General features: G+C 40.2%; 1 long non-coding RNA gene across 1 annotated transcript; it reads left to right on the top strand.

Moving 5' to 3' along the window:
• Window positions 1-200: 200 nt before the first annotated feature.
• On the top strand, window positions 201-6,612 carry LOC123365970. Its single transcript, XR_006577860.1, has 3 exons — window positions 201-284; window positions 4,512-4,597; window positions 6,487-6,612. It is a non-coding gene; the product is annotated as an uncharacterized LOC123365970 (long non-coding RNA).
• The last annotated feature ends 4,120 nt before the right edge of the window (window positions 6,613-10,732 follow it).

Below are 10,732 nucleotides of genomic sequence, written 5' to 3'. Positions count from 1 at the left end.
CCTATAATGTTTTTGTTCTATATAACCAGATACAAAAGGATTTTAAAAGAGCTGTGTTAGTATAAAATGGCTACATAATGGTCTAGTATTAGTACTGTCTCTTAGAATAATAAATTAATGACTCCCACGTTTCTCTTTCACAGTTAGGTGGTCCATAGGGTTGTGCTGTTAGGAAAGTTCTAGAATTCTAAACAGTCAATAAAAAATACAATATAACAAGCATGTGATTTTTTAATATAATGATAAGGAAAAAACTTATAGGGGAAAACATTCTCTCAGTCCTGGTGAGTCAAATATTCATTTACTATATCTACTGGTCAGTAAAAATCTTATTTTTATGATGATTTTTTTTTAGTCAAAAACCACAGTTATTTAAATACTTAGACAATAGCAAAAATGCAACCGGAATGATATTTAGCTTTGATAAACAGCTCCGGGGTTAATTCACTAACCGCATTTTCCATAGTTTTCCCAGACTCTTTCTACACACACAATATTGTGTATTAAATCAGTAGACCATAAAGATCTTTATGGTGAACCAACTAAACACCACACATTATGAAACATTTAATATGTTATTGGTACTAGCCCCAGAGTCCATTCAGATGAATCCTATCCTTTAATAAGCGTCTAAGTACATACTCACACATCTCGAAATGGCATCTTTACTTTCTTTTTTAGATTTGTTTAGAAAATTGTTTAAATACCAGTTCAGGCTACAGAATGCAATGGCTGTGAAGGGTTTGGTGTGTTTACTTGCGTCCTCTTTCAGAAAGGCAGATGGCTGGGTTTTTCCACCGTTTTTTCTACTCTCTCACCCCAGGTAAAAAAGGAAATATTTAACCTTAACACTCTGGCTTAAAAAAATGTCCAAATTTTAAAAATAAGTCTGCAAACCTCACTTACTGGAGTATATAGGAGCGAGACAGTAAAGAGCCATCCACAGCTTAGAGACTTCTTGTATTCCCTAGCTATATAGAAGGGTGGTTTAGTGTGAAATTTCTTCCAGAACTCAAAAAACAGCAAAAGCCAGGAAATTCTAAGCCATTCCTTTCAATATTGAAATAATATAGTATTTATGTAGCACAAAACAGATTTTCCCCCACAGTCACAGAAAATGAAAACCAAGGACCTGATCCAAAGCCCATTGAAGTCAATGGGAATCTGTGCTAACTTCAGTGGGCTTTGAATCAAGCCAGAGAATGTGAAGTTTCCATACGAGGGTTTTTCTGTATTTATTGCTAACTGGGTTTTTGACCTATTCATTAACTTGTTGGTTCCAAGGGCACATATTGGTGTTCGCTGGTTTTGGTATATCTTTTTCAGCCTTCTACTTAACCACAGCTCTTGGCTGAGAACTCTTGATGGGAAAGAATGTTTTAAAAAGATCTTTCCCAGCAGATAAGTTTTTTCAAAATCTAGGACCAGATTTTTTAGGGGACCTACATGAGGCCAGCTGTCCCTGTTGCCAACTGTCATGATTTCATCACAAGGCTTGTGGTATCTGGTATTTTTCTTAAAGCCCCAGCTCCTGAAGTCTGTGATGACCGGTGCGTGTGATGCCTTCCTACTCCCTGTGGCTCATTTCCTGATTCCTGCGCCCTGAACGCCGCATTCCAGTTCCTATGTGCATGTGTACATAGCGTTGGGTGTGCACAGTTACTCAGGGGCTGTCGCTACATACCTGCCATTTGGAGTGTTATGTTTGTTCAGACTATTGCTGATTTAACTGGTTCATGGTTATAACATGTTTGAGTGACCACCTTTCCATCTCTTGCTTCAATTTCCTTGTCTTTTGCAAGTGCTGTTTTGGGATGCAGCAGAGCACTGTGGCGATGAGTACTTCGATTCTGCAATCTATGGTGCCTGCACATCCTTTGGCTGTGACTGCTTAGGCTGTGATGGTATTGATATTCATGATGGACTCCTGAAGCCCAAGTCCTCCTTTGGTGGAGCCATGCAGCACGCCAACGAGTATTTTGGGACTGGAGATTCCATCCTACTACAGAGGAAAATGTTTTGGGTTTTTTTGAAGCTCACCAGCAACCCTATGAAACCATATGTGAGTGTGCATGTCATTTATGGTGGTTGGCACAGGACTGTGAATGTGGGGGTATTAGGATCAGCACGCTCTGGGATACTTTTGTGATTGGCTCAGCCAATGACTCCCTGAAGTACTGCTAGAATTCCATCTTTTGATGCTCTGGTTGCTAAGACAGCAAACCCTTCCTGCTCTGCCAGAACAATGGGCAGGAGAGGAGGGTCATTATGGATTTCCTCCCTGGGAAGATTTGCACGAGGGTTAAGGGGTGTCTGGTCCTTTATACAAAGTGCTACCATTTTAACCTTGGTTATAGAAACTACCCTAAGACATTGTGTGACAAGGGTTTGTGCACAAGACCTCATTGTCAATCTGATCTGAACAGCCTCCCAAGGCCAAAGGCAAAAAGGAGGTGGCAAGTGGTAACCATTGGAAGAAAATCCAGGAACCCTCAATTTTGGGCTGTATAAGTAGGGGCATTGCCAGCAGATCGAGGGATGTGATCATTCCCCTCTATTCGACATTGGTGAGGCCTCAACTGGAGTACTGTGTCCAGTTTTGGGCCCCACACTACAAGAAGGATGTGGAAAAATTGGAAAGAGTCCAGTGGAGGGTAACAAAAATGATTAGGGGGCTGGAGAACATGACTTATGAGGAGAGGCTGAGGGAACTGGGATTATTTAGTCTGCAGAAGAGAAGAATGAGGACGGATTTGATAGCTGCTTTCAACTACCTGAAGGGGGTTCCAAAGAGGATGGATCTAGACTGTTCTCAGTGGTACCTGATGACAGAACAAGGAGCAATGGTCTCAAGTTGCAGTGGGGGAGGTTTAGGTTGGCTATTAGGAAAAACTTTTTCACTAGGAGGGTGGTGAAGCACTGGACTGGGTTACCTAGGGAGGTGGTGGAATCTCCTTCCTTAGAGGTTTTTAAGGTCAGGTTTGACAAATCCCTGACTGGGATGATTTAGTTGGGGATTGATCCTGCTTTAAGCAGGGGGTTGAACTAGATGATCTCCTGAGGTCTCTTGCAACCCTGATATTTTATGATTCTATGAATTGCATGGCTTACAAATGTGTGGAGTAGGAGTTGCTGCAGCTCCTAGGAGAGAGTGATGCTGGAAGTAGCAAGACGTTGGGGTGGGGAAAGACACCTGGAGAGCGCTACTGAAGATGTATACTTACAGGTCTACAGCAACTGATAGATTTAGAGACTATGAGGGACTGATCTGAGATGTGATGCAACTTGAACCTGGTCTGTATTTCATAGAAAGAGCTAACAGTACTAAATGGTGCAGGCTTAAAAACAGGCCTGGATGTAATAGACTGTGTTCAGAGAAAGCTGGCAAAAGAAGAAGAGCAAATACTTAAGTCGCACAAATTTATTTCAGGCCAATACACGATCTATGAGGCCACATCATGCACTCTGTAACGTGTGCAGCAAACTCACTGCGGACTAAGTCATGGCAGGTCAAGCAATGAGTATCAAAAAGCAGTAAAAAAAACTTTCACAGACTTGAGAAGTTTTGCAAGAGTGGCATGATTAGCACGGACACAAAAATATCAATTCAACACCAACTGTCACGTCTGTCCTCCTTTGTGGAGCAGAGCGATGGAAATCTACAGCAGAAACGGATAAGAGCAACTCAGTCCAAAATAAGTGCCTCTGAAAGATCTTTAGCGTTCACTGGAAAAAGTCTTTTGCAACATCAAAAATTCTAAAGAGGAAGCCACCCTAAAGCCTGGTGATAAGATGATGGACACACTTGAAGGCTGCCACCAACTGGACTTCCACATCAAGTGATAACATGCACACCAGCCGGAAACAAGGACAGGAAGAAGCCAGATCCATCAATGTGACACTCAAAAGCCTGAACAGACCAGCACAAGACAGAAATAAGTGGTGGAAATTGGTGTTTGCCCTACTCACTCGATGGCCATGCTCCTTCTTTAGCCTGTTGCACTGAGTGGTAAGGACACGGAAGTGGGGCTCTGGACAGCTAAGTTCTATTCCTACCTCTGCTGTGAGAATGTGGTTAAGCTGCTCCCCCTCTGTCTTGTCTATTTCAAATGTATGCTGTTCAGGGGAGGGACTGTGTTACAACTGGAATTAGTGAAAGTTTTTGACAGAAGTTTTTGGTCAGAAAATGCAGTTTTGTCAAAAATAAAAAGGCCTCTTTAGACTAAATTGTCAAAACAATTCATTTCAGTGCCATAAGATTCATTTTAGCATTATATGTTTTGAAATCAAAAGATTGCTTTTACCATAGCAAAGTGAACTGTTGTGACACTATCAAAATGAAGTGATTTGATATTATTGAAACAAAACATTTCAATGTTTCCAAATCAGGGTTTTCTTAGCATTTCCATTCCCTGATTTTTTTAAATTTTGTCCTATTTGGGATGATTTTTTCCTAAATAGTGGAAGTTCCTGTAGGATGAAAATTCTGTTTTTGAACCAATTCTACTTAGGTTCCTGCATGACATGCTGCAGAATGGGACCCGCTCTGACCTGGAGCCTGGAGCTGCAATGGCACTATAAATAGCAACAAGTGAAGGTAACTTGTGGGGGTGCAACGTTTTGGAGGTGTTATGGAAAAAGGGTAACAATTTGTGGAAACTTGGAATGGCAGCATGCTGAATACGTGGATGGAGTTATCCTTAGGAACACAAAGATTAAATTGATAGTTTCAGGCTCTTAAATAGAATCCCAGAACCATAGGGTTAGGAGGGACCGCAAGGGTCATCTTGTCTCACCCCCTGCCAAGATGCAGGATTTGTTGTGTCTAAGCTATGCAAGACAGATGGCTACCCAGCTTCCTTTTGAATACTTTTCTATGTTTCTTACTTGGGGCCAGATTCTCAACTGGCTGAAATCGGTGCCGTTCCATTTTAGTTAGTGAATTCAGTGGAGTGGTTGGTACCAGTTTCACACCAGCTAAGGATCTGACCGTGAACCTTTACTTTGGCTAACCAGTCACTGAAGAAAATGGAATTCTGCCTAAATAAAGACGTCTGGATTAGGCTCCAAATAGATAACTGCAGTTCAAAGAGGAGTATGATGAAAGGGACTCTCAGGAGTGGGCATGATGCCAGCAATGAGGATTTAAATAGAATTGGCTTCTTAAGTGTTTCCTAAGAATCTGATTCCACTGCTGTTGCTCACATTAAGCAGTACCTTGCCTTGCGAGTGTCCCCACTTCGGTCAATGGGTCTGCTCCTCATGGGACCAGGTACTATGGGAGCTGAGCAAAGGTGGCAGGATCTGTCCCTAAATAAAGATACAAGTTTCATGGTTCAGCACAAACATATAACTGTGGGTCAAAGACTAGATATTGGCTTATCTGTCTCTTGCATGAGCTACTGACAGAGAGCACTTTATTATTGTAAAATGGATTTTTAAAAAGCCCAACTACCAATCTATACCATAATTCAGGGTGATTTTGTTGAACTGCAAATTACACAGATGCCATGAAATGTGTAAATAGGTCTGAAGCAGAGTCAGCTGCTCTTTGGTTAATGCTGAATTGTTTGGGCTGCGTTGTGAAGCAGTTTTCCACTTTATGCAGGATTAAATCTAATGGCTTTAATCAACACAGCTTAAAAATTCTTCATTGTGAGATTCATTTTACCAGATTACAGAAAACAAGTTAACATTTATAAGCAACTTTAGTGTATTTTCTCTGTGTCTCTTTGAAATGCCACTACTGATATTTTTGCTAAAACTAAACAATCATGTTTAAGGTCTGGGACTATGAAAACTAACTCTGTTATTTAGATATTTCTTTTCCATAAGCAAATTGCAACATATTGTCACAGATTCCTAATATGAGAAGGCACAATCATGCACTAAGCCATAGAAGTTTTCCACGAAAGTAATGTATACCAGAGGTTTTATTGGCAGAGCGCTATTAGATATACATTGTATCCACTTTGTATCATTTAGGTTATTATTCCCTAAATATATATTTTTAAAGTTCTAAGTGTTAGGCTGTCAATAGCAATACAAAACACAGCACATCTTCCTTTCTTTTCTTACCAGCCTGCATAAATAGCTGTCAAATCTGGAAGATCTTAAATAAATGCACACATTTTTGTAGTCCATCATTCTTATTTTATTTATCAGAGAAATGAGTAATTTTTAATAAACCAAGCAAGCCCTAAAAAAAGACCTCACGCTTAGATTTTTTTAAAAATTAAAGAACAAGAGATGATACGTGTATCTGAGCAAATTCAGATGTTAAAAAAGTCAGTTGAGATGAAAAGAATGAAACAGCAAAAAAATCTTCTTTAATTCATTTGGCTAAAACTAAATGGAAGTTACCATTATGAAAGCAGATTAAAAATGAAAAGGTGGTTATTTTTAATGTTAGTACCACTTGAATGCAAACTTAATGACATTTGATATTCAGAAGGTTCTGTATTAACACTTTACTATTATTTTAAGGCTTCAGACATTTGACTTTCAGCAACTTACTCGTGAAACAAAAACTGAGCTGTGCTTTATGAAATCTGGAAGTCTGTGCTAATGAAGATCTCACGGAAAGCAACTTGTAGGCATATGGATTCCATTTGTAACTAGTGGTGAGAATATACAGGTCAGCCTACACTTTGGTGTCTGTCTATCCATCTGTTTTCACATTACTTGCAAATTATAGAATCCTCCAGACCCAAATGATCATAAATCTCTACTAGGAGCATGTACACTTTTCCCATCTGTCATAAAACAATGAATTAAATTCATGCCTGTCAAAATACGCTGCTGCGAATTCCCCTTATTCTGCCGCAGGAGGAATACAAAGCTCCATCTCATCGTTGTAATTTATGACCTCCTTGGGAGATTTGGGTGATTAGGGGTTGGCCCACCAACACACAGAAAAACAGTAGGAACTCCAATAACTCCAAATGGAAATCTTGGGTCAAATTTATCAAACAAATCAGAGAGAAATCTATTTCTGTTTGGAGAAGGAGGAGATATATTACATGTTTAGTATAGGAATACAGCTTTGGAACATTTGGCTATTCGGTATTTGTGAGTTTTGGAATTTCTAGCTTAAATAGTATCACCAAAGGACATGTGATGTATTAGACATGAGCCCATTTTTAGCCAAATAAAATATACAACTGCAAGCAAAGAGGTTTTTCAGCGTTAACAACAACATATTTGTGCAAATGATGTAACTGAAAAATTTCTAGGTAGGATAAAAAAAAAAGCAGAGTTTTGAGTACTGGAAAAATACACTAGGACAAAAATAAAGCGCGTTAGACATGGGCAACAAAACAGAACAAAAAAAAAAGGCTAGAGGCGATTAGGAACAGTTATTCTACTCACATTTATACTGCTGCTTCCAATTTTGTATTTATACAGCTTCTTTTTACATCAAAATAAGAAAAAAACCCACCAGTCATAGGAAACACCAATAGTCATGCTGTTTTGTACCAGAAATATCGGCTGCTGTCAGAGATGTGCTGAAAATAAATATGGGGTGGGGAGGGGAGGTGGAAACAGACGTGTGCAGGCTGCGAAGTCATAAGGGCGAATTGCCATTTGCCCCAAGGCGCAACCCCACACTGGATTCAATGGTGGATTTGGCTATGGGAAGCCAAGTGATAAGATCCCGGGATATCTGGCGTATTGCAAGTCTCTTTCGTACCAGAGAGATTATTATTATTATGCACGTTTTAATAACTGGCTGTTGCTGCAAGGGTAAATCCACTGGCCTCTGAAGGAACAGAGTACAGCAGAATGGCCATTGTTCCACTACAGAGGAATCAGGACAGTGGCCCAGGAGGGTTCTGTAGCTGCTGTATCCTGTGCTGCCACGTTCCATGGAGTAGGGCTCCTTTTGTGGGTGCAATGGGGGGGTTGCAGGTGGATTGAGGTATAACCAGCCCGTACAATCATGCTTGGATCCACAGGGCAGGTGGGGGGTCCAGCCAGCATAGCTCAGGGTTTTTCAGTAATAGCCTTTCTTTAGCTACTCTGGAGTCCGGTTCATCCCTCCCCACACCCCGCTTCGCACTGGATCCTCGTGCAAAGCTGCTTCACATCAACTGAATTCAAATTCTTCTTTCCAGAAGAAATAACAGGACTAAGAGCAACCCTGGCTCATGCGAGTAGCTCGAACCCTTGGGAATAGTGCCTGGACTATTTCTGTGAGTAAGGGTCTGCACACCAAGCCCTGTATTCTGATCAGACGATCCACAGACAATGTCAGTGCAATATGAGGAGACACCATACACGAGCCTACATTTCAAACATCATGCAAGTTACCTCTCCGCTATTCTTTACAGTCTGCCATCTCGAGAAAGAGACAGCCAATGCAGAAAGGGTTCTGAGGGGTGCAACAACAATGATTAGCTGGATGGAAAGATGGCCACAGGAGAACAGATTGAAAACCCTGAGAAAGTTTAGTTTAGAAAGGAGATGAATAATAATTCCTTGTCCTCTTACATAGCAGTTTTCATTTTACAGATGGGTAAACTGAGGCACCGGGGGGGGCAGTGATTTGTCCAAGGGCACCCTACAGGCCAATAACACAGCTAGAAATAGAACTTAGGTTCCTGAGTCAGAATCCGGTGCTCTATCCAATAGGCCATACTGCTTCTCTGTAGAGGCACACAAAATAATGCATTACATACGCACTACGGTCACCTTCTCAGGAAACAAGAACAAGGGGAAATTGAATCAAATTGAAAGGCAGCAGATTTAAACCTGTGAAAAAGAAATACTTTTCTATACAATTCACATGTAGCCCACACAACTCATTGCCACAGGATAACAAAGAGCAAGAGCCTTGCAGGATTTTAGAAAGGATTTGATACTTTTAGGGATGAGACCATCCACATTAGTGCAAATAAAACTTTTTATGGAAGAAATTTATATAAAATATATTAATTTTCATGTTACATAAGCCAACCAGTGATTGAGGGGGGACATAGGAAGCAATTTCCCATATGGGCAAATTTTTCTAAAAGTGTCCACTCCAGATTTCTTGCATGTTTCTAATTACTGCCCACTCTTGGAGACCAGATGTCAGGTTGTGATCTAGGATGGCAGTTCCTATAATCCTCCACCACTAGTGTAAGCAATGGTCTCTTTTGGCTTTAAAAACCTACGGCTCTAGTGTTGTTTACTGCCTTTCTTTTCAGATCTAGTGAATGAAGGAGATGATACATGCTATAGGACTGCGTTCAGATCGGGCCAAGTTCTGCTCTCTGTGGACCTGATCCAAAGTTCTTTGAAGTCAAACCCACTGACCAGAATGGGCTTTGGATAAGCTCCGCTGTATGCATACAGCCCCAGTTACCACATTAATTAATTTCATTGGAATGCCACAGCAATAACTGAGGGCAGGGTTTTGTCTGACATCTGTCTAGATCAAAGGCATGAAAAGTAACACCTGAGGATTGAAAAAAAGTTATCCTAATTTCACCCCTTTAAATTCTATAGAAGAAATAATTTATATAATTTAACAACACTGGTTTATTGGTTCACACTCAATAAAATAAGCTGCTGTTATTTATACTGGGGCTTGGATTTTTTTTAATAGGAAAAATAATAGTTCTTTATATGAAGCATCCATTACCTGTGCAAACTGTGCACAGAAAATGCACTGCAACCTGTTTAGCTTCTGTGAAGATTTATTAAAACAAGAACATATGTTTGGAAGGGAGAAGACTATGTTTTTGCCATCTGCAAGACTTTTCCGTCCTTTCCAACTGCAGGGTTATATAAGCTACTGTTCTTGCACCTCGGTAAAAGTTACAACATACAGGCCTGCCACAGCTGTGCGAGTTAGTTAAAAAAAACCAAAAACGCACCTTAAGGGGAAGCTAGACATTTAAATTCATTCTGAATAGACAGGTGGAAAGACAGCTAAGGTTTGCAAAGAGTGCTGAGCACCCAGCTGTGCCCACTTGATTAGGGAGGCGCAGCACTTTTGAAAATCAGGCAACTTCAATGCCCAAGTATTTGAGCTGGGCATGAAATGCTTCTTGTCCCATGAAAATTTTTGTGTTTAAAAAAAAAATGCTCTTGTCCTAAATTGGAAGGAAAAAGTTGAAATCTCAGGTTTTCATCAACCAAAAATAAAAAAAAAAGTTCAGTTGAGATCAAAATGTTTCATTGAAATCATTTCATACCATCTGTTATTTTAATTTTAATTTTTTTTACTATATTTAACATCAGTTTAAAAACAAAAAGTGGTTTTGGACAAGAAAGCTGAAACTTTAAAAATAAAAAAACAACCTTGAAACATCATTTTGAAGCTTGTGGTTCCAAAAATTTTTGAAGATGAGACATTCCCTGAAACTGCAAAAAAAAGGATCAGATTCAAATTACCGTTTTCTCGGGAAAACAATGTTTCATCGAAAAATTCCCAACCAGCTCTCATAAATACAGCTTTCAGAGTCCAACTTCAAATATCCATCCCATTACACAGCCAATATGAGCAGTCAAACCAGCTACCAAACCAACTGGTCCTAGGATTGTCAGCAGTGAAGACTGAACACAGGTCTTGAATGTTTTCGAGTATAAGCCTCCATCAATGGCTTCATGTGCACTAGCTACCCCTAGAGGGCGACAGAGTGCCCCGTTGAGTGAATATAGGTTCCACGGAGAACAGCTATTATGTCGGTTATGTTTTCCTGTTGTCTACCGGCCCTTCCACCAAGCCGCACACAATCCTGCC

The sequence above is a fragment of the Mauremys mutica genome, chromosome 3 (genome assembly GCF_020497125.1).
Source record: "Mauremys mutica isolate MM-2020 ecotype Southern chromosome 3, ASM2049712v1, whole genome shotgun sequence".
In the NCBI taxonomy this organism is placed as follows: Eukaryota; Metazoa; Chordata; order Testudines; family Geoemydidae; genus Mauremys; species Mauremys mutica.
This window is presented reverse-complemented; position numbering and strand designations above follow the sequence as displayed.